Source organism: Vidua chalybeata, chromosome 18 (assembly GCF_026979565.1).
Source record: "Vidua chalybeata isolate OUT-0048 chromosome 18, bVidCha1 merged haplotype, whole genome shotgun sequence".
NCBI lineage: Eukaryota > Metazoa > Chordata > Aves > Passeriformes > Viduidae > Vidua > Vidua chalybeata.
In genome coordinates, this window is record NC_071547.1 from 11,265,990 (window position 1) to 11,289,263 (window position 23,274).

General features: G+C 40.4%; 2 long non-coding RNA genes across 13 annotated transcripts in view; one reads left to right on the forward strand and one right to left on the reverse strand.

The window, feature by feature from the left end:
* The window catches only part of LOC128797023 (uncharacterized), a 225,993-nt gene extending 220,208 nt beyond the window's left edge, over nt 1–5,785 (reverse strand). For 7 of the 8 annotated variants that reach the window (XR_008433975.1, XR_008433974.1, XR_008433977.1 and 4 more), the window contains exon 1: nt 5,701–5,782. This is a non-coding gene — a long non-coding RNA (uncharacterized LOC128797023). Of the gene's footprint in view, nt 1–5,700 lie in introns of all 8 variants that reach the window. The other variant, XR_008433978.1, reaches the window with a different exon arrangement.
* An 89-nt stretch (nt 5,786–5,874) lies between these two features.
* Nucleotides 5,875–23,274, forward strand: part of LOC128797009 (uncharacterized) — a 65,946-nt gene continuing 48,546 nt past the window's right edge. For all 5 annotated transcript variants that reach the window (XR_008433970.1, XR_008433968.1, XR_008433969.1 and 2 more), the window contains exon 1: nt 5,875–5,990. This is a non-coding gene — a long non-coding RNA (uncharacterized LOC128797009). The remainder of the gene's footprint in view (nt 5,991–23,274) is intronic.

The window sequence follows — 23,274 nt, forward strand, 5'->3', positions numbered from 1 at the left end:
AAAAAATCACAAATAGAGGTGTAGTCTTGAACAACTTGTTAAGATGTTTAATATGGGAAAAAGAGTACAGTAAGTATCAGTGTGACAGAAGATTTCAGGAGCTCTTGGTGAGATAAAATGAGAGCACTGTACCTGCAAAGGATCAATGCTCTGTAATAAAGGGTTCAATTTATAGTGATGAAAAAATAGAAAACTAAAATTCCTTGGTGCAGCTTGAAGTTGCATCAAGGCAGGTGTACACATTTTGCAATGTGAACAAAGAACGAGCTGTGGTGCACAAAGCACCCAAATATCAGACAGGATAAAGGTTAGTGATATCAGTCATAATTACCAGAGGGTGTAAGATCTAACAGTGGCATAATGCCCCAGAACCAGTACAGTGACACCTAAGTGCAGATTTATTCTGAAAATGACAGAGACGTGCCAGCTCATACATCTGAATTCACTGGGGTTCCAAATGTGGACAGCAGAAATTCCAGACTGGTGACTACCTCAGTGAAATCCCATGGAAAGAAGGCTGCAAAAGAAAGTTATCACAGAAGAAAACCTGTGGAACGTGGGGTCACACTTCTTCCTGGTATCTCAGAAAAATACATCACAGAAATTTCAGCTTTTCAGTGCAGATGTTAATAAATAAAGTAGATTTTTTTTCCTTCTGTCAGAAGACCTTGACCAGATTTATGCATATGTCAGATATTCAGACTTATACAGAAGAATGGTAATGGGCAATAAAAATTACTATTAAAAGCATATTAAATCAGTAGGAATCTATGATGTCTGTAGCCTACCTGAGAGAAGGTGTTAGGAGCTTGGTTCAAATGAAAGTCACTAAGCCCATGGCAGAGTTGTGTAATGTAAATATGAACAGCTGAAGGAACTGCAGTCATGAAAATCCAATGGGAATGCTGGGAAAATCTTAGACATTTACTCTAACAAAAGAAATTGTGAAAAGATGCAGTACATAAGAAACAGGTATAAAAAACTCTCTTTTGAAAATAAATTATTATACACAGGAAAAGCATTGCCCAGACAACCAAATTCAGTCCAGACTGAAACACTGTTCTATTAAGCATGGTAGGAACATATAAGAAATGCTGGTCCCATCTTGAAGTATTTGCATTTAAGATGATGAAAGGAATTCATAAATGCTGAATAGTTGGGATGTTCTATGGTCTGTTTGCAGACAAACCATGAACAAAAACAGGGATGGAAAAAATTAAATTAATCAGGAGAAAATATGCACTATTACTTATCCTAGCAGACCTCAACAAAGCCAAGGATTCAGGGTTTTTTTCAAAACACACCACTGATCAATGACAAATATTTTTAACAATATCAGTGTACAAACATATATTTCTTTTTGCATTCTTGAACACTAACTCTGAAGGTGGAGTGGGTCAGTCATCAAGTGTACCTGTAGGAACTTCAGCATATTTAAGGCCTCTAATTTTTCCCACTGAATTCTGCGAAGTTTTTAAGACTAGCAAATTACAATAATATTTTGCTTTGTGAAATAATCTTCCTTGTTCTCCCTAATCTCTTTGTCTCCACAAAGTCTATAATTTAATGGAGCAAGATGCTTCAAAATATTGCCAAGGCCATTATCTGCAGTGATATTAATAAACTTGCCTCCAAGACATGCCCATACTCACATTCCCACATGTACCCATTTCACATGGAAGGCACAGAGAATGCCTCAGCCCCTGCGGGCAATGTTTCCAAGTGCTATGAAAGAAACAGTGCTAAAGCAGAAATAGGTAGGGCATGACAAACACACAAAATCCCACTCTTACATCCACAAGAAAACAGGCTGAGCAGCCCATTTGCCAAGCTCTAAGTCTCCTGGAGCAAACAAGTTGTAGGAAACTCCTCAAACAAGCCAGAGCTGGCCACACAAAAAGCGTAACCCCTCCCTCTGGTTGTGTTGATAATGGGGCAATCCCTGGCCAGAGGGCTTGAGGAATAGGAAGGCAGGAACAGGAAATGTCAAGATCCAGTTCCTGGAATACCATGGTGAAACACTGGCTACCAGAGCACAGAAAAATACGTATCCCCATCAACTTCCCCTGATCTAATAGCATTAAATAAATGGTTCAGGGAGATAAAGTCTTCTCAAAAATGTATAGAACTGCTTTGTCAGTCACCCATAATTTGTCTAATAAATACATCAATGCACAGCAGGTTAATACAGGCACAGACACACTCAGGGAGGCAAGCAGTGAGCACATCCATCTACACAGGTAGCCAGCTGGCTTTCTTGGTTCCACAGAAACAGGTGATGAGGCTGGTCAGCTACAATCATACCTGCAGGAGGAAAACACCACTGATTTCTGCCACACAGTTCTGCTCCAAGCTGCAGTGCAAGTTGTTATTCACTGAAAACAATACAGACACAACTCTTCTAGATGCTTTAGGACAGCCTTGGCATTAGCTAAGAGCAGAATGATTTGCAAACACTTAAGATCTTGTCGCTTTTTTCCTCCGCTTTCTGCTGATCAGGATTGTTCCCTCTGCTGACTCTTAACAAATCTGCTAACTCACATCAGGACACTTCACCTCCTCTCCACACTTTCTACAGTGTCTGGTCTCTTGGAGCAATGCAAGAGGTGTTAATCTTTATCCCCAACTTCTCTATGCTCCCCTCACAGACCCTCTTTGCCACTGGGTAGAGCCCTGTGATATGGTGCAATAGCAGCAAAAGCAGTACGTGTGTAGTTTTACACACACAGAGCACTGAATTTATTGGTGACAATGACCTCTCTGCCATTTCACACCTCACTGCTTCCTACCTTTTTCCCCTGCATCCTTTAGTACCCCTATACCCATTCCACCTTTGGCTTCCCCACAAACACCATCCAAGATGGTACAATCAGTCCTTAAACCACCTGTCTACTAAAAACTACAGAAGAATTGCAGGTACTTTATTTTCTCTCAGGAGTCCACAAAAATCTCTCTGTGCAGGCACTAGAGAGTTGGGCCAAGACACCATGTTAAAATAACCAAGCTTTGGGTTTTAGTTTTCACCCAGAGAAGGAAGTACGTTCCATGCTTTGCTGCTTCCAGGCCTTTCTTTGAAAATCCTTTCTTTTCTTTAAATAACAAGGGGTAGCAGTCAAGTGAAAGCAAGGGCTACTTGATCCATTGTTTGGCCCCCAGCCAGGTTCTGCTGGTCCCGCTTTCCCTCTCAACCACCCCTTTTTCTATCGGTCCTGTAATTTGGGGAGATTAAGATGTATAGCCTGTAAATTGGCTAAACTTTTCCAGGCTGCTTTAATGAGACTTCATATAATAGGGTTGGTTTTTTTTTTTTTTTTAATATTTTCCTTAACGTGACCCATATGGAAATAAAAAGATATATTTTTTAATGTATGCTAGATTACGGCCGACATTTTCCTCAAATTAAAATCCATGCTTCAGCAGCAGCATACATTTTCAATGATGTCAAATATATTTTTTCAGCCAACTGGCTGGGGTCACCCTTATAACTCAAAGTTTAAGTGTGCTGGATAATCAGTAGAACATGTGAGACTCTGTAGGGCACTGTGGCTGCCTCGGTGCCTGCTCAGGAGCACACAGGACCTATTCTACTCCAAGGCACTCGAGGCAGGAGATACAGAATAAGACAGGATAAAGCTCTGCCCTGGAACGGGCTGACAGCACATGGCTCACAGCAGGAACCATGTGGCTCCAGCCCAGGCTGGCATCAAGCTCTTCCAGCAGAGATCACCAGGACACGATCACCATGCTCAGCTATAGGCTAAGAGTAAATTTACAGGCTGAGCTAAACCCACCAGCACTTCTCCATTGACAGATGAGGTGTCCTTTGTTCAGAGATGCCATACAAGCCTTGTCAACCATTCCTGTTATCATTTTGTTGGGAATGACACCCAGTGGGAGCAGCCACAACCTAAACAAGGGCTGTTTTTAGCTTTGTTCATAACATTTACATTACAGAAGTACTTATTTACCTGATCTTCCCACCTTAAGAATAAAGTTAGAAGGTTACCTATACCTATACCTTTTCAACCTTTTTTAAAGCAACTTGCACAGATTGCAACTAAGGCTGAATCAGAATTTAAATAAATTTCAACTGACATATCTGTAGAGGCTAAATTCAAACAATTTGGAGAAATATATTCCAAATGCTAAAGCAAAAGAGAGAACTGTAACAATTTCCATGCAGAAGTTCAGTTTTCTAACAACTCTTTTAACTCACAAGTATATGATAATGAATCCACAATTGCATGGGGAACCACAAGAAACACTGGGCTTTCAGCTTTAAATGGGTTTTCCTTTTTTTGTTTTTTTTTTGGTTTTTTTTGTTTTTTTTGTTTTTTTTTAATTCCATACTACAGTTTGTGGTTAGAAATTGCATTGTCATACAATTCAGTCCAAAATTCCCATTTCCATCAAAAGGATGTCCATTCAGCTTTACAGAAAAAATGTGTTTTAAGTCATTTTATAGCTAGCACAGGTAGCAATAGCTTAGAATGAAAAACTGAAACCTGGCCTACACTTAAAAGTTGCATAAAAATACTGATATTGACTGAGTATAGAGAGTTACTCCTGTAACCCTAATATGGATGAATTCAAAAATGGGCAAAAAACCCAAAAGCAAACAACCAAAGTCAATTTGTTTCCAGGGCTTGCCTTGGGCATGAGGAAATCCTTATAAACTATGTAGACAAATGGTTCTTTTAAGGCCTTGGCTCCACTCAGAATATTCAGTGATACAATTGTATCAGGGCACTTATGGCAGCAAATACTTTGTAGTTAATACATAAAACCCCACCAAAACCTCATTTACAGTCGAAATAACAGGTAATTAAGATACAAGGGATTGTGTTACTTCAAATAAGATTCAAAAAGGTTATGGGATACAAGTATCAGGCTTCCCCCATAAATAAATTTGTTCAGTCACACCTGGTTTGCCCAACCCCTCAGTCTTCCCATCACTATTCTGTTCGTCTTCTGTTTAAATATTCATCCTGTGAAATATTCATTTTTAGCTCAGGTCACAGAGAAATTGAGCCCTCTGGAGCCTTGCTCTATGACTGTAGAATTCTAATGGGGTTTTAACTAAACAACAACAAAGTTATTATGAAATGACTGTTCTAAGAACATATTTGTGACTGCGTAGATTGAGATTTCCTGGAGAAGCCAGTGCTGCCTTACTGAGTGTTGCCCAGATGAGCCACCAAAGGCTCTGGAGCAATTTAATCCCAGGATGCAGAGGACACAGTGGGAATTAAGGAGAAAATCACGTGAACCTAAAGTATGGATCTGCTGAACAAGAATAAAAGAGTTTTGATATAAACTGTCTATGGTCATAAGCAGAAACAACCATAGTATTGGAAATGCAGACTAGAACACAACCAAACCTTTAGGCAGGTTGTTATTTAAGTGAACATGAAATCGATTTGATACTGAAACAAACAACCAAGAGTTTCAAAGTCATTTGTAGCATTTCACAAACAATACCTACACAAAAGACCATAGTCTACAACACAAGAAGTTCCACCTTAGCATGAGGGAGGAACTTCTTTCCGTGGAGGGTGGAAGAGCTGGAACACCTGAAGTCTCCCTCCCTGGAGACATTCCAAACCCACTTGGACATGTTCCTTTGTCACCTGCAGCAGGTGACCCTGCCTCGCAGGGGAGTGTGACTGGGTGATCTGCAGAAGTCCCCTCCGACCCTACCCTGTGAACCTGTGAAAGCCGCGTTCACCGCTCCTGAGGTCACTCCCTCAGCCTCAACCTCCTCCCGCCGCCAGCGCTCCCTCAGGGCCGCAGCACCGCCGCGCCTCGTGTCCCTCCGCGCCTCACGGCTTCGCGCGCTCGAGCCGCAGGGCCGCAGCACCGCCGCGCCTCGTGTCCCTCCTCGGCTCGGGCCGCCGCCGCTTTGCCCTCCCTGTCCCGCTGCCACCGCGACAGGTAGCTGGTCACTCGTGTCCTGCCAGGAGCACATGCCAGCGCCAGGGACATCCCAGGTAGGTTTGAGGAAGAGATCCTCTCGGGTGTTACAGAGTCACTGAATGGTTTGGGTTGGATGGGATCTGTACGTTTCATCTCGTCCGAAGCCCGGCCATGGGCAGAGACACCTTCTGCTATCCCAGGTTGCTCCAAGCTCCTTCCAGCCTGGCTTTGGGCACTGCCATGGATGGGGCAGCCACAGCTTCTCTGGGCATCCTGTGCCAGGGCTTCACCTCACAGTATTGGGACCCTGTAAAAGGAGAATGTGGGCCACCCTCAGGTAGGAGATGAGGGTGACAATTATTTTACAAACTCAGCTTTGTGGCATTCTATTAAACTCATTCATGGCATTGAGTCAAATAAAATAAATTTAATTAATTAAATAAATTTGTCATCAGGAAGCAACAGAAAATGCCTTGGTTTCTTCTACCATTGTGAGAGCTTGAGTGCCCTTTCCCCGTCTCCTGGTCCACACTGGCACTAGCAAGATTGAAGCATTCAGATAATACTAAAGGCTGAAACGGTGGCAAGTAACAAGAATCTAGATGATTCCCAATAAAATTAGCTCCGCTCTTGGTTACAGCTTGGTGCTAGTAACAACAAGGTTGTAGGTTCTATCCCTGTACAGGCCATATATATTTAAGAGTTGGACTTAATGATCCTTGTGGGTACCTTCCAACTCAGAATATTCTATGAATCAAAATCAGTGTTTACTCTATACTGTCATGTTTGTTGAAATGAAGCAAAACTACAGAAGGTAATTCAGGCAGTTTCCTGAAAATCAGAAAATTCTCCCTGGGGTTCTCATTGTTCTGAAGTTTGTTCTCCTGTGTTTCACTCTAAACTCTGTATTTAATCAACTTATTGTCATTGATCAGCCATACTAAAGCAAGGCTGCAGTTCTGATTGGATATTACTGCATTTTAGCTGAGCACCAGAAACATTTCTTCATGATAAGACCTGTTAGACAGTTGAACTCTCTTCCAATGGAACTCACATAGGCCCTGTTATTACAGCCAGTGGTAAATCCATTCTACAAAATGCTCTGTAGGCAGCAGTTTCAGGACAAAACTAATCTGATGTTCTCTCTCCAGGATTTTGGGGAGTTGCTCTATGAACCATGGGAGCTGTGAAAAAGCTGGGATTTCCTAGCTGCCTTGCCTAGATTGCTTACACCTGTGAATAATTAAGAGTTCAGATCTATAAGCTCTTCAGAACTTTCTGGAAGGTCATAAGTAGCTTTGACTCACCAAATCATTGAAATTGTTCAATTTTCAGTGGCAGAGAAGGGTTATATCTACCAAGTTCCTACTAAAATGCAGGAATGGGCAGGAGCAGTCTTGATTCAAAATTTGAATATAGCATTGATATATTTATTTCTTTTGATCGTGAACATTTTCACACTCTACAGTAATAACAAAAGCATTAAATTTGCATTTAAATCTCCTTATTCCATAGCTAACACACTGAACTGTGAAAAATATTCCAGACTATTTTTCTCAGATAATTTCTAGGTGTCCTGTATCTGCTGGTTTAATTTAGGAACTGAAGGATGAAATGGAACTAAAAACCAGAGAGTGGTATCTTGAAATTGCCTGATAACCAGATACACCAGAAATCTCATTAAAATATTATGTATTAGAGTTCTATAAAGAGTTCTCAATCAAACAGGTCTATGGAAATATCCCTAACTATCAAAGTAGAGTACAGAAAAGGGTGAAGAGAAGGAAGCATGCAGATTTTTAAAGAACTTTGGGAATGCTGAACAGAATAGATCTCCAATAGGAAACAGGGAAAAAAAAAATCAAGTAATTATTTTTGCCTCAACACTAAGTATTACAGAAATACCCTGCTTTGGCTGATGAGAGGAGAAGTCAGGGAAACAGAAGATGTTTTGAATGTTCACTGCCCAAGCAGTGGAGTGGTTTGAAATGTGCTCTGGTACAGCTGTGTTTTGTCACACAGCCACGTGTAGGCAGCCTTTGGTCTGCCTGCCAGGACACACAGGTAAGAGTGAGCAGTGTCAGCTCCTGCCACCTCCCAGCCCTGGCTGTGCACAGCAGGTGCTGCAGGCTCCTGCCAGCTGAAAGCCACCTTGTTTTCCCAGTTAGGCATTCCACAGGGTTACTGGAAAACTGCTTCAAGTGGCCATCCAGTTCTAGGGAGTGTTTTTCACAACATGAACTGATTCTAATGTTCATGTTACCCTAGAGGGCAACTGGTATTTTCTAGTATTTGCTATGGCACTTCAGGAATGAAAATAACTCTTGCCAGACTAAACAAGGCTAAATTAAATGAAAAAAGATCCTGTCTCTAGGACAAGTCCCATAACTTGTAGTTATAGGGCAGTGGAGGAACTGACAGAATAGTTTCTTTTGGATACGATGATGTCACAGTGCACAGCTTTGGTCTATTGACTGAGGTGGATTTTGTATTCCCATGTATCTTATCATCAGCACTTTCAAATCAGTTTTACCCTTTTGAGGAAGGGAAGTGAGAGTTGGAGGTTGGATTTTTATTAGGCACAGCTGGTCCAAGGGACGTCATTTATTCCTAAAGCCAGGGCTGTCTTTCATATGAAACCGTTGGGTGGATGGTGGGCAGGGGGAATCACTCGATGTAGTTTCAACAGCTGGGGGTCAAATTATAGGGAAAAGTGGAGAGAAGGGAAATTTATAATCTATAATTTGAAACCAAAATAAGAATGAGACAAGCTTATTTGAAGGACTGGAAGGAAAAGGATGTGATATATGGCCTGATACAGCCAAGCAAAATGAACACTGCCATTGCACTATTACTTTGCAGACAATCCAAAAAAACCAAAAGGGCCTATTAAGGCTGTCTCTGTGGAGATCTAATTAGGTCATACAAACAATCTCTGTTGTTAATAGGACCCTTTAACCATACATGGACACTTTAAGAAGTCTGTAGCAGATATAGGAAAGGTTCTGATCCATGATGGGAATAAGAAGTGAACAAGAGTAAAGAAATAACAGATGAGAAATTGGCATAGGAATAAAAAAAGGTCTATAAATAGAATTATTGAAGTAGGAGAGGAACGTGTGAGCCTTATTCTTCCCTAGAGGTGACATCCTATTCTGTGAGACATGATTTGCTTTGTTTGCTTGAAGTTAAGGGAATGGAGAAGAGGAATTGGTAGGAAACAATGCATTTTGAGGGCGAAGAAAAAGCTTCCAAGGGAAAATGTGGGAAAGATCATGTTAAAAGAATGTGTTTGCTTAGAGTGACTGATAGCAGTGACTACCCAGTGACTACCTGTATTATCCTAGCGAAGGAGATCTAGAGGACAGTTGGGTGTAAATTAAAATAGAATCACAACAAGTGAAGTGGAACCACTTCTGGCTTCAGGACATCACGTAAGAAAGTGTCAAAGGTGTGTGGGTCTTCACTCAGTGCAGATTGGACTTGCTGAGACAACAACAGCACCAAATGACCCACTCACCCTTACGCTGAAGGTATGGTCCCTCTTTACACTTATCTTTTCTCCTTCCCAAGTTTCCAGGTAGCAAATAACTGTTTCACACCTGTTATTCCCATTATGTCCCAATAATATTCTGACCACTTCTCTAGCACAGAACCCCACTCCTGTACTTGTTATAGCTAAGGGCTGAGTAATATTTTTATGAACATATCCTATAATCTTGAAAGAGTTATGGACTTAATCATAGCAGGATACTCTGTGGGCCAGCAAATGTTCATTGTATATAGCAGTGTTACCTGGATAAGGGAGAATTTAATATCTAAATATCTGCAGAAAGCACACACTGAATGAGCAGTTGTTCATGGCATACTTGGAATGTGCTGTTCAGTCACCAGTGGGTGTACAGTATTTCTGTCACCTGAGTCCTGTAACTGACTCACTTGGGGTGAATTTGCAGGTGGGATATTCACAGTGGCCTAGTTCTGAGCTATTTGCAACAAGCAATATTGCACACTAACACTTACAGGTAGTAGTAAAGCATCTGAAATTTCAGAATGTCACAATCCACTTACCAGTGGCTCAATACTATAAAGAGCCTAATTCAGTACTCAGACAGAATCTTCCCTTGGGTATTTAAGTCCCACTGAATCTGATGCTAAGAGAGTCAAAACCATGAGAAAAAAATCACTTTGGACACCATTATATGCATTCCAATCCAGCAGTGCATGGCCCTACAGCATTTTATCAGCAGTATTTAAGCTCAATACCCATATGAAAACCAGAGGGCTCATACGGCTTTGCTTATGCTGTGCTGAATAATTTCCTAAAGATTGTGTAGGTAACCTGAAGTTCAGCCAGTAAAAAGTATCCCATCCCAATCCTTTACTCCTCATTGAGGAAGACTGCAAATATAGCTGTCCCAGGGAAAGAGGTGGCTTAGGAGATTTGTTAGGCTTCCTTTCTGGCCTCTTTTCTGTGACTCTGTGCTGTGTTCCATAAAGTAAGTTTGACACTCCACTGCTTGGATTTTGGAGCAGCCAAGTTATAACTAGCTGAAAAACCCCAGTGAAGGGACTGTGTCTATTCATCACCCTGGATAGTTTTTACTAATATGTATATGTTGCCTAGAACCAAGGACAAGATTGGAATACTGCTACTGGAAGCCAGGAATTTTAGAAGCAGCACTGAAAATAAGATGAGCTACCTGTAGGAGAATTTCTTCAAACTCAACTACATCTGCATAGGAGTCTATAGAAAAATATCCTCATTTTAGATCACTTTATTCACAAATCTGTCATCTGTTGTTGTATATGCAAAGGAAGCAGTCAAAGAGCTGTCTGGGAGTTCACCCTGCCATGACTGAGGTGCATTTCACTTTAGATTGGGATGGAACTTCTTTACAATAGATCTTTGTCTACTGCAAAAGTTTGTGACCAGGGGTTTCAAGAAAGCAAAAAAAAAAAAAAAAAAGAGTCCAAAAGCTAATTTTAATTTTAAGTATTTATAGCAAAATAAGTAATCTATATGCCAGTTATATACAGGCACCCTGTATATCAGCAGGTGCCACCATGTATAGGAAATTCAAGGCAGTGATTTGGTAGCAAACCAATTGAGCTGATACCATGTTTTGCTGGTGACATCATCACTGCTGGATGGCTCTTTGGAATAAATAACCTCTTCCACATGTCCCTAAGCACAGAGCTCCCAAAATAAATTTCAATTGCTGTAAGGCTCAAGGACGTCCTAAATCACCTTGGGTTAATAAGCAGCAGAAATAGAGAATGAAGGAATCCAGGATTTGTTTTTATTTCACTAGAAATACTTCAGATGAAGCAATTGTTAAATGCATTAAATACTATGCAGGGCAAGCAGGAAATAAAAGCATGAAGGTGGGAAAGATGTTAATATCAGATTCACATACTGAAAACCTGGCAGGAAATACTACTCTAACTTGTGTATTGCCAGACTGGAAACCATGGCAGCATTCAAGATAGGCTGAGGTTCTGTAACTGTTTAATGAGCACTGGTTTGGTCAGGAGTCTTTGCAGAGGGTTGTGTTAAATTCAGAGCATAGAGGAAGTTTAATGTGAAGCTTCCCTGAGGAAAGAAAACCCTACAAGAATACTTGCATTCTCACTCACAAACAGCAAAATTAATTCCCAAGTAGATGATCAGTGAAGGATGAGCAAATATAACTTCCACTTAGATCTAATCTGTAATTCCGGAGTGTAAATGGTGCCTTTATCTCCTGCTCTGAACAGGGACAATTTAAGTATGAATAGATGTGTTATGAATGAGTAATGCCAGTTTATTTAGAAGTGTCCAGAGCAGTTGATCTTCCAGGAACTAACAGGTAAAAAGGAGTCCTTAGCCAGTTTATGCTGGTTCTCTTTATAAAGAAGTAGGCTTTAATTATTCTGATGTGGTCTTTGCTTATCAGTCAGTAATACTGTCTAGAGACACTTTTGCATTTAACATACCCTGTCATTGCAGCAAAAGGTAAACCATATTTTAATACTCAGTTTGTGTTTCACTGCATTTTTGAGAATTTTGGCTGCTGCTTCAAGCCTTGTACATCAGTGTGATGCACCACAGAGAATAGCACAGTTGCATTCCCTGAGACTTTGTGAAGCTGGAATTTTTATTTAAATAATAATTGGAATGTTGTTATCATTATTATTATTAATATTAAGTTCCAGTTTCTAAAGACATACAAAGCATAAGGAGTAGAGGTGTAAATAAATTATGAGTGCACAGTATACAAAACATCTTGTCCCTAGAGCTAGAGAAGGGATTTCTCTCTGAATGTAGCGGATGCTTTCTAAACATCAGGTTTGCCTTCTCCCTCTGCCCTGTATGTTTTTTTTCTTCTTACAACAGATAATAACAAAGCATAAAAACACAAGAACCTGCCCTGAGTAGTGTTTTACCCTCAAGACTTATAGGGAAACCATTTACAGGAGTTGCTACCTCTGTACAAAACTAAGAAGGAAATAAAAAGCTCATGAAGTTGGAACCATCTTTCCGCTTTTTGTGAGAAAAACCAGGCTTAGCTTACAAGTGAAATGGGAGAAGTGACCAGTGTCCAACATGGATTCCCTTCTTTTTTACATGTTGTTCTATGGAGCACAACACCATTTTGGTTCATGAGAGAAAATTAAAAAGGAAAGACAACAAGTGTAAAAAAACCACTTCCTAACCTAAGTGATGGGTGGTTTTTGATTGGCATCATTTGGCATGTCCGGTGGTGTGCAGCTGAACTGGACTGAGAAGCTGTGACAGGCAGGCTTTCAGAGAAGTGGTACATTCAGAAGTCACATTACACCACTCATCTCTGCTGATTTTTTCCTCACAGTCCAAAAAAAACACTGTTCTTTGTTGAGTGCTGTCTTAAAACAATTTGAACATCATAGTTTCACAAGTCCCCTGCAGACTGCACTTGTCATTCTGCATTTCATCCCATCCTACTTGTTCTACTCCCCAGAGAAGCTGAGGCAATCCCTTCCACTGCCTGGTGTGTTCCCCTTGCCCACCACGGTTGGGGCAGCTGCCAGAGGTGGAGGTGAGCAGGAAGCAGTGATGGAGAGAGCAGAGGGGAGCATCTGGTACTGTGAGATCACACTAGTAAGAGCTGGTTTAAAATTTCTGTCAATGACAGGCAGTTCAGAGACACTTGACAGTTTTATCACAGCAGAGCACACTGTAATTTCACTGTTTACATGGTGCGTGTGCTTGCATTTTACTGTCATTTGTCTCCCTCCCCACCACAGTTCACTGAATGCAGTGACTTGAGTCACAAAGTTACTTTGCTCTCATTCTCTCTGTCCTATACCACATCACACTGAAAATCCAGTAGGGAAGAATGCCATCTATTTATCCCATCTCCCAGGAAATACTGGCAAAGACTGGATGTTTTAAAAACTCTGAATAGCACAGGAGTTTGAGTGTTCCATTAAATGGAATTTTCATGTCAGATGAATTTTTTTTTTTAGGGACTTGCGCCCTTTATGAGCCTTTCACCCCATATTTGCTGTGTAGAAATTATTCTCCCTGTCCCAAATCCAACTCCATATCCTTTGTCCCACCTCCCATGTTTACAGAGAATGCCATAATCATATGGTGCTATTATTGTGCCTGTCACAAAGCAGATATGTCTAAATGGCAGCCTTTCAGGCTTTTAGCTCCCTCTTCCAGAAAACTGCAGTTGCAATTGTTTTCAGCTGCATATCCTCAGCTCAAATCAGCTGACATAGAGACCTTGGCAATCATTTCTCAGAAGCAGAAGTGCCAAAGATGCCTGTATTGAGGCAGATTTTTGTAAGCCTTTAGCTGTTCCACAATTCTTCCACAAACAGTGAGAGACTTGTGTGGCAAACTCTAAGTATGTGAGTCAAGATTATTAGCATATGACACCACCACCATGCTTTTCCATGGCAGCAGGGCACAGTGCCTGGGACACTGAGGGAGCAGAGCTGGTGGGTGACCGGGGTGTGCTCCCTGACCTCCCAAGAAGAGAACCCAAGTAGTCTCTGACAAGCCTCGTCCTTCACACCCTGAGACCTTGCTGTAAGCACTGTTCTTCCAGACCAGTCAAGGCAGCAAGAGGAGGGCTGGGACAGAGGACAGCAAGCCCAGGGAAGTTTAGTTTAGCAGGCTATAAATCCTCCTTCCCCTCCTCCCTTCTTTATTGCCTGTCTTTGGAAAACACAATCCGATATAAACCAGAGAGAGTGGAAGCAGGGCAATAAAACTGTACGGCAGGAGCACGAGTGTCACAGGGGTGTTATATTACTGGCATTCCAAGTGGCTGATGTCAGGCAGTGAGCAGCAGGGCCCGCAAACCCACCAGGGCAAAGAAATGTGCCAACTGTCCTTTGTGGCCCTGTGACATCCCTTTCCTTCAGATCCATTCTCAACTCTTATACTATTCATCTCTTCTGCCCATTGCTACTCCCAAGTCCTTGTGCTATGATGTCAGGGGTTCTGGTTTTCAGGCTGTTCAAGTTGAGCACTCAGGCCTTTTGACCAGGAGTTAAGATACTCTTGAAACACATGATGTGTTGTCTGATCCACGTGTAACAGGACCAGCAGTGCCGCACATACAAAAATTATTTCTTGATGTGCACATGGCTGGATTCATATATATATGTATTGATTTATTTTAAAGTTAATTTATGCAAACTCAACTCTTTTTAGATAGGGCCAACAGTCTCAAAACTAGTTAGCAGTTCTGAATGCCCTACATGAGTGATGGTTTTCACAGGACTGGCTCCCAGTGTTTTCTGAAAACCAGGTTCCTTTAAGGTACAATTAATTGTGCACTTAAAAGAGTTTTCAACTGTCTTTTCAATGTTTGCTGTGAAAAATTGAAGGAAAGACAGTTAACCACAAGTTCCGAGGTATAAATATTGCTCAGAAACTCAGATGTATTTCCATTCATAGGAGCTGGCACAAGTACGATTTCTTGGGGCTAAGTTTCTTTCTCCTCAGTTGTCTTCAGTTAGGTGTTTGCTATAAATTAACTTGCAAAGCTCATATAATTGGTAGACTGAAAGAAATATCTCTGGAAAAGAATTCATCCTGCTTTTTTTCGGATACGGTCGCACAATCAAAATTAAGCCAGCTTAAGTCAAGATGCATAACTCATGTTTTTCTCTCTCTTCTCATTGTTGGTATTGTTCAGAGTTGGTTTGGGTTGGATCAGTTTCCCGACTTGATTTGTTCCGTGGCTGTGTAAATGCTTGCTGGCACAAGAAACATGGGGAAACACGCAGCTAAGGACAAGGGAATATGAGGTGAACTTTTGGGGACAACCTCCCCTTATGTGGATCTACAGCAACCCTGTAACAGCAGCCTCAGAGATTCCTACCACGATGGCTTTGTCATCCTCTAGGTTTGCACATCTTTCTGTGGAGTTAGGACATGTAACAAACTTAGAGACCTGACTTTGGACAAACAAAGTTTGGTGAGGTGAATTTCACCATTTATCACTTAAGTATATTCCAGTTCTGAGGGCTACTCAGCAGTGCCAATATGCTTATTGAAGTGGTAAATTCTGAATGTAGATTCACAGAGCCCTGTGCTTGAATTTCTCTGCCATTTTATAAATATGACACATGTACTCTAGGGTAGCTTCGGAGCATTTTGTGAAAAAAATATCCAAATTAACTTTTGAAGTGGACCAATTAAAGTATAGTAAATCCCTGTGTAGACACTCTTCCTGAGTATCAAAGAGACCTTAATTCAGGTCAGCCTAATTTATTTTGTATTGAAGTAAAACAAATCAAATAAAGGTTCCTTTAATCCTAAATGAGAGTGCCTGTGCAGGCGGGTGGAGGGGGCTTAACGCTATTCAGAATTTAATGGCATTTGATAGCAATTACTTAGAATAATCTCCTTTATGAGGTTTTTTGGACACTCCTCTCAAATTCAGTTGCACTGTTTGTTTAATTATATGGAATAAAGTTGACATTGAAGAGTTAACATTGGAAATTGAATTCCAAAGGGTTTGCTGTACATGAAATGTTGAGACTTTGAATGACCAAGGAAGGAGAAGGACATGTGATTATCTCACAATTATAGATATGCATTGCTCTCCATCTCATTTATTTCTACACATTTCCTCAAGTCTGCATAGCACTGATTTTTAGATCTGAGTTAACTTTTTGGTTCAACACAGCACTCATAGAAGAAAACTGTTAGATTAATGATTGAATTTCCCGGTCTACATATGAAGGGAGGTTCTCTTCATTCTCTTCTCCATCCAGATGGAAATTTAATGTACAGAGTACCATATTATTTTGCATGAACATGTAACACCTTTAATCCTGTGATCCTAAAGGGCCTTCCAAATGTCAGTGAACAAAGCCTCCACGCTGCCCCTGAGAAAATCAGAGAAGTGCTATTATCCCAGATTTACAGATAGGAAAGATACATCCTAAGAAGTGAATTGTCTTGCCTAAGGTCACACACAAGGAGAGAATGACTATACGGAATAAAACCAATTCTTCTAAATCTCTGTCTTGTGACTCAGTCACAAGACTGCCCTTCTCTATTGTTTTATAACAATAAACACAAGCCTTATTTCTGCTATCTCCCCTTCCAGAAATTCTGCTGTCAATACAGTCCTTTCTGTGGTAGCCACATTGTCTGGCAGTATCTATTAGGAAAGATGGAGAAGTTACTGGTGGTATGCTTTAGGGCTGCCATGGCACTTGAGTGTGGTGGGGTCTTTCTGCTCCTAATCCGTTGTATCAGCTCCTGGCAATTCAAGCCCTGTCTACTGAATTGCTGGGGGTGAAAGGTCAATGCATTAAGCATAGCAGATTAATACACTGCAGTAAATCCCAGAACCAGCACTTTAAGGAGCCAGTAATATTTCACACGTGATTGTTCTACCAATTGATTGCACCATCTTGTGAGTGCGTTGTGTGTGTGTATTTCTTTGACTCCATTTACGAGCTTTCCCAAGCTCCCCTGTTTAGTGGAGATTGCTGTGTCCCACACTGGTTGCACTTTGATCAGGGAAATTCAATACCTGAGGTCTGGGCTTTATAGGAAAGCAAGGTCCAGATTAAGGGAATTAGCCACAGTATATCACAACTAATAAAAGAGTGATTGAGCCCCACCACAGTGCTGCCCCAGGGGACGGGAGGAAAAAGGAGGGGGGCAGTTAGTGGAGGGGGAGGAAGAATTGCAGATAAAGCCATGTCCATAATTAAAAATGAATAAACCTGCTATCACGTCATGCCTCTTACTGTGCTAGCAACCAAAGCAACATCTTTTCACAAAATGTAACAGCTATAGCCTTTACTTTTTTCCTTTCCTGTTTCTTCCTGTTGACCTTGTCCATTCCCATATTTTCAGTGCAACTAAATTACAAATTTAGGAATTTTGTGGAGAAATAAATTGCATATTTGACTAATTCTTATGTCCATTTCATGGCAGTGATTAAATGACTCAGGTCAGTAGGAGCTACAATTTCAGACACTTGACAAAAGCAGGAGTAGGAGCACCAGCTATTGTGTGGATGCTGGGATTTCTCTCAAGCCTTGAGAGTTTTGTAAAGGGCTGCCTGTTGTTATTATGAACCCAATCAGAATCATCAATCTTTCTTTATCCATACTGCTTTAAAAAAAGAAAAAAAAAAACAAACCAGATCTGAGCATGTAGTTTGCTCTTGGACTAAGAAAATTGCTGCAATAATTTTCTTGGAAGGTTTTCATAGTAATATGCCAAGACACAGTGTATCTGAATATCCAAATCAGGAGAAAATAGGTTTTATTATTTTATAGACAGTGACTGAGGAAAGATTACTGATCATTCTATCAGAGGGAATCAGACTGCTGCAAAATCCAAATCATTCAGTTACAAAAAGATTTTGTATCTACTGGCTTCACTAAGACTGCAAGCTTCACTTTGTTCTAATTTCCTTGCCCATTTTTTTTCTGAGTTCTTAATCCAGACCAAACTTCCCTTGAGGTTTTCGTATTCTTTTTAAAGATATTTGCTTAAACTAGGAGTGGCAGAAAGACTAGAAAAAGATCCAGCACATAACGCCTGAGTCTGGCATCTCCTTTGTCATACACAGGGCTGGGGCTGGGTACACTGTTAGAATATGCAGTTGTACACGAACAGCCTTGATTTGTTTCCCAAACTGAGTACTTGGGTTTTCATTTTCTTTGTCCATGATATTTGTTTGGGAAACAAATATAGAAAAATACCAAATTTTATAATATCTCTTTGCATTTCAAAGTCTGATAATGTAATGTAATGTAATTAATTTGGAGCTTCCTAATTTGAATCTCCAAAAGCATTTTAGCATATACACAATCTGACCTGTTGTGTGTTTCAGGAGTTTTCCTGCAGTCAAACACAGGACTAAGTGCTTCAGTGAGTCAGAGCCACAGCAATTTAAACTAGACACATAATGAAAGGCAGGGTGTGTTAACCATACTTAGTGCTTTGCAGAGTTTTAGGATTTAGGAATTCTGTGTGTTGGATAAGCATCAATATCATCTCCAATGACAAAATCCTATCTTTTTTGCTAAATCTTTTCATTTCAATACTCTTCAGCATTCCAGGATAAACAATGGTTCAAGCCAATGAAGCCAATGGAAGGAGTGTGTTCAACTAAATGCATATTTGGTCAGGTTCTTAGAATCCATTTTCACCTATTATTTATTATTACTGTTTGTACAGTACAAAGTAGATGGCTACATAAACAGATATTGTCTAATTAGGCTGGTCTGCCTGAAATCATCATTCATTTGCCAGGAAATGAATTTTCATGCAAGTGGCACAACAGTATTGATTAATCACAGTAACTCTTGACAGTGTTTTTAGAACACCTGACCATGCACAGTACTTTGAAAGCATACAATTTTTTTTTTTGTCCCCTTGTGCCAGCTAATTAAATTTACCCCAAGTTTTCAGAAGTACATAAAGTAATTTTCTTCCAGGATCAGGATTTCCTGCTTTCTAACACTTCTGTTTTCCTTAAGACCAGGAATCTTCATGTCAAAGCACACATTTGTGCTTGTCACTTTCTCTCTAAACAAACCATGTTTCCAGCCTCCTCAGCTTTGTTATTACAAGAGGAGATACAAGAGGAAAAATGAACAGAAAAGAATATTCAATTCAAGTTCGTTATGTTGTGAAAAGCTGTCAATAATTCAAGATAAACAGTTGGTTGACTTACACAGAAAATTTTGGTTAAATATCAGGTCCTAGAAAGATTTTTTTTCCTGACACAATTGAGCCATCTCTTTGAATTGTCTGTCAAAAGTGGGCTAGACTCAAAAGCAAAATTATAGGCATTGGTTGAGACAGTGACAGCATTGAAATGTATTAAACTTGCTCAAGTACAAGCAAACCCATTTTACCATGCTACAGAAGTTAAACATACAATTTTATTTGGGGACATACTATTTTATTTGAAATTAAAATGTAAATAAGGTGGAGAATTTCAGTTTTGTAATCACTTGCTGTTAAAAACTTGAACCTAAACTTTGTGTCCCATAAAATCTTATTAGATCATGTGCTCTTATGTAGTCTTATTACCTCACAGTAATTAAAGACCAGCTCAAGCAACTTTGTGACAGCACAGCAGCTCTTACTGAAGATGGTCAATGCTGAGCAGTTTTTCTCTCTCTCTAATCCCCCACTGTCACCTGTAATTCTGCTGGTTTAGATTATTATTTCCTTATTCACCTGCCAAATAATAGGGGAAAAAATATAAACCCGACTTTCTCTAAAAAACCCTCTAGCTGTCACATCAGAAGACACCTTTAATCCAGTGTCCTGTGCATGAATGGATTGTGGATTTGGGTATCAGTGAGACAAAGCTGTTTAGGAAAATCATGTCAATAAACAAACAGGGAAACTTGTTTGAGAAACCCATTTTAAATTAAATGGCAATCAATGCACCTAATGCAGTTCAGCTTTCCTTAGCATCCGCAGTCCAGTCCCTGATACCCCTCCAGGCTACCACTAGTATAAGTTTACTTCAGAGTCCTGAAACTTTAACATTCTAATGAGGCAAAGTTTTATCCCATAGAAACTAAACTCTACCAGAAATTCCTAGGTAAGAGCCTGAAAATTTTTATGTACACAGTAATTCTTTTTATACAATACTGCCATACAGCTAAGAAATTGATTTCTTTCAGAAGAAAACAAGAGACCAGCACCCATTAGTTCTTAGTTAAATATTAGATGAAATTACTTAAATGCAAAATTTATGGCATTCATTCCGTACAGGATTCAGACTATTTTTTTTAACTGCTTTGTTACTTTTCCCAATCCATGAACAATTTACATGGTGAGGGATTAACTACCACTTCTTTAGGCATTTATTCCTGCTCCAAGTGAATGGTAAAATTTTGATAGATTTGAACAATGAAGAATCAAGGCTGATATGAAAATTCCCATCAATCCCCATAGTCTTTGCAGCAGGATTCCTCATGAGTGTAAACTTGAAGCAGCTCAGTGGAGTTATTTAGAATAACCCAAAACAAGTCTGTTACTGTAACTTGAGCCTGTTTTATGAAGTGGCAGGAAATGAAGACAATGTTGATGGGCAGAACTCCGGAAATTGATTAAACCCCTCAAAAATCTCTCTTTTGAGAGCCATCTCCACAAGCAGCAGATGAATGCTACAAGTGATGATGAAATGCCAGTGAGCAGGGCCAGCCCACATCAACTGTTTCATGACTGCTTGCCAGACAAACAGATTGGTTGTCAGAGCAGCAGAAGAAATACTTGGACTGCCAATAACCAGAAGTTGAAAATCTGGCAAGGTCAGTCTCTCCTTCTGATCCCAACGCTCAGATACTCACTTCTGATCCTCCCTGACAATGTGATAAAATCCATATAAACTAAAACTGCTTTTAAAGTAGTTAGATAGGTAGCAGCTAGGCATTAAAATATATGTATGGAGATATCCTAAGCTTTGCCAAACAGGATGCACAGGACATTAAAGTTATGATGCTGTCATCTCCACATAGTCATGAAAGATACTTTTATGAGACTTCCACATGCAGCCTAGTTAGCATTTCCCCTAGTTCCAGCTAGACTGTACCTTCCAGTAATGCTCTAAGTCCAGTCTCAGCTATCCAGTAACTTTTATCTTCCATTTTAACACTTCTTATCCATTTATGTCAATATATGTCTTACAAAGAAAGCCCATTTCTCCTTATCATTTCACAGATAGGGACAAAGTTATTTACTCAAAACACTCTAGTGGCACAGCCAGCAGTAAATGCATTTTCCTGCCTCAGTGCCCTTTTGCTGAACCACACTGTGCTAGTCTGACATTCCCTAATATCTGCAATCTCCTCCAGTAGCCTGGTTATCCACCCCCCATTATCTGTAACAACACGTACTGTAGTGTTTGGCTCTTCTAAGAAATGAGAGACTAGCAAATATTAGGTATAATTTTCTGATTTTGATTACTGTTGGCCTAAATGGATAGTTACCACCTCCCCATCCCTCTGTTCCTACTCAATCATGTATTTTGAAACCATTTGCTAAATAAAACTTCACTCTACCAAGGGGTCTGGAGAGATTTTGACCTATACAGAGCTACTATTCTTATTTTTGTTTAAAACGGTCCCTTATTAAAATGGGAACATCTACTTCGGTCCAGATTATCAGTATGGGTTCTATGTTCCTTTTAGCTGCACTCCAGGTATCTCTTCTCTGTATTTACAGAAAACTGTAAACAGTTGTCACTTGGACAGCTCAATGCGGACCTTTTGTCCATACAAGTGGATTTGTTCATCCTTTACTTGAGCTGGTACCACTTATCCTCCCATTGTCACCATCTACCACAGCACAGGGGGTACTAATGTTCTACAGGAACAGGTTCTGACTAAGCCCTCAGGCCTCCAGTTTTTCCTAAGGGACAAAGAACAGAACAATCAGGGCTTTGGTTAATAGAAGGTGAGCAAAATGCTTTCCAGGTCAGCTTGAAATCTAATGTATTGAGGAATATTTTCTTTGAATGTGTTCTCACAAGATACTCAGAATGTTTTCAGTGCTTCCTTACATAATGATGGCAGTGTGCAGGGAGCTTCCTTGGCAATCACAGAATAGAAATCTTTGGTTTGGGATCTTAAACCAAACAGATCTTAAACCTTAGAGATGACTATCATTTTACCCTGGCAGCTTGTAGTTCTAGGCTGCCACATTTGGCACAGTTTCTTATCACCATTGTGTTCTGGTAGACAAAATACGTAACATTTTTAGTCAGGCTGCTATGATGAAAAGCCTTTTCTACACAGTGATTCTGGCTGATCTCCTCTTGCCTGGGGTAATCCTAACAAATGAAATGCTGCAGTCAGGAGTGAATGTCAGTATACACATGTTCAGAAAGGGCAAGTTTATTGCTAAAGGTAACATGGAAGTAGCACAGCGAAGTCAGTATCTAAGTGTGGTGATGCCCCCAGTATGGACTCGTGTAACTGCAGACTCAGGCACACAAAGCCTGCTATAACCTTCTATTAATTTGTTTTCATCTGGTTTTGTAACCACCTGGCCCATGAGAACATGTATATAGCCACAGATAGATCTGTTTTCCCTATGATTCTAATGATGCAGAGGATTGTGGAGTTTAGGAGATCCCAGAAGAATCATCACAAAGGGGTGAAGGTTGTTTGACTTGAGCATCTTTGGTCTTCTGGACAAGATGCTAATTTGATCTGGAAACGGAGATACAGGTGACTATAAAAGGCAGTAGTAGAGAGAGAGAAAAAAATCTGCTGTTTGGGATCAATGTTCCTGGATTTGCCATTGTGCTGTGCAAACATCTAGAGAAATCTGACTTCCACTGTATAAATGAAGGTAGCTTTTCCTGGGGAAATCTGGCCTGGCCTTCCATAGGCAGATATTGCTGCCTTGAAGCAGCAATAGGAAGATGATAGAAAAGTCCAGTGAATGAAAAATTTAGATAGATACCTAGCACCCCAAGAATTTCTGTGATTGCACATGGGACATCAGAGGATCTGGGCAAGCTTCAAAACAGGGAAAGCATGGGACAACTTGTAAATTGCCCTTCTGTCCTCCAGTGGCACTGTGCCCTCTCCCTACTCCGCTGTTGGGTGATGGCAGTTCCACAGAGTTTCCACAGAAGCTGGTTGCCCAAGAGGAGGACTCTCACAGAAGTGAGTCCTCAAGGCCATACTGAGATAAACTGAATGCTTACCCCTTCACTGTGATTCTGTGAAATTTTCCAGCAGGTACTCAGAAAAATATTTCACTGCCCTAAAGGCAGGTTCTTAATTTACTTCCTGCCCTGCACGGTGTCTCACTCTTGCTTGTGTTTTTCTCTTTATTTTGAGAGTAGGGGACTGGGTTTTTAT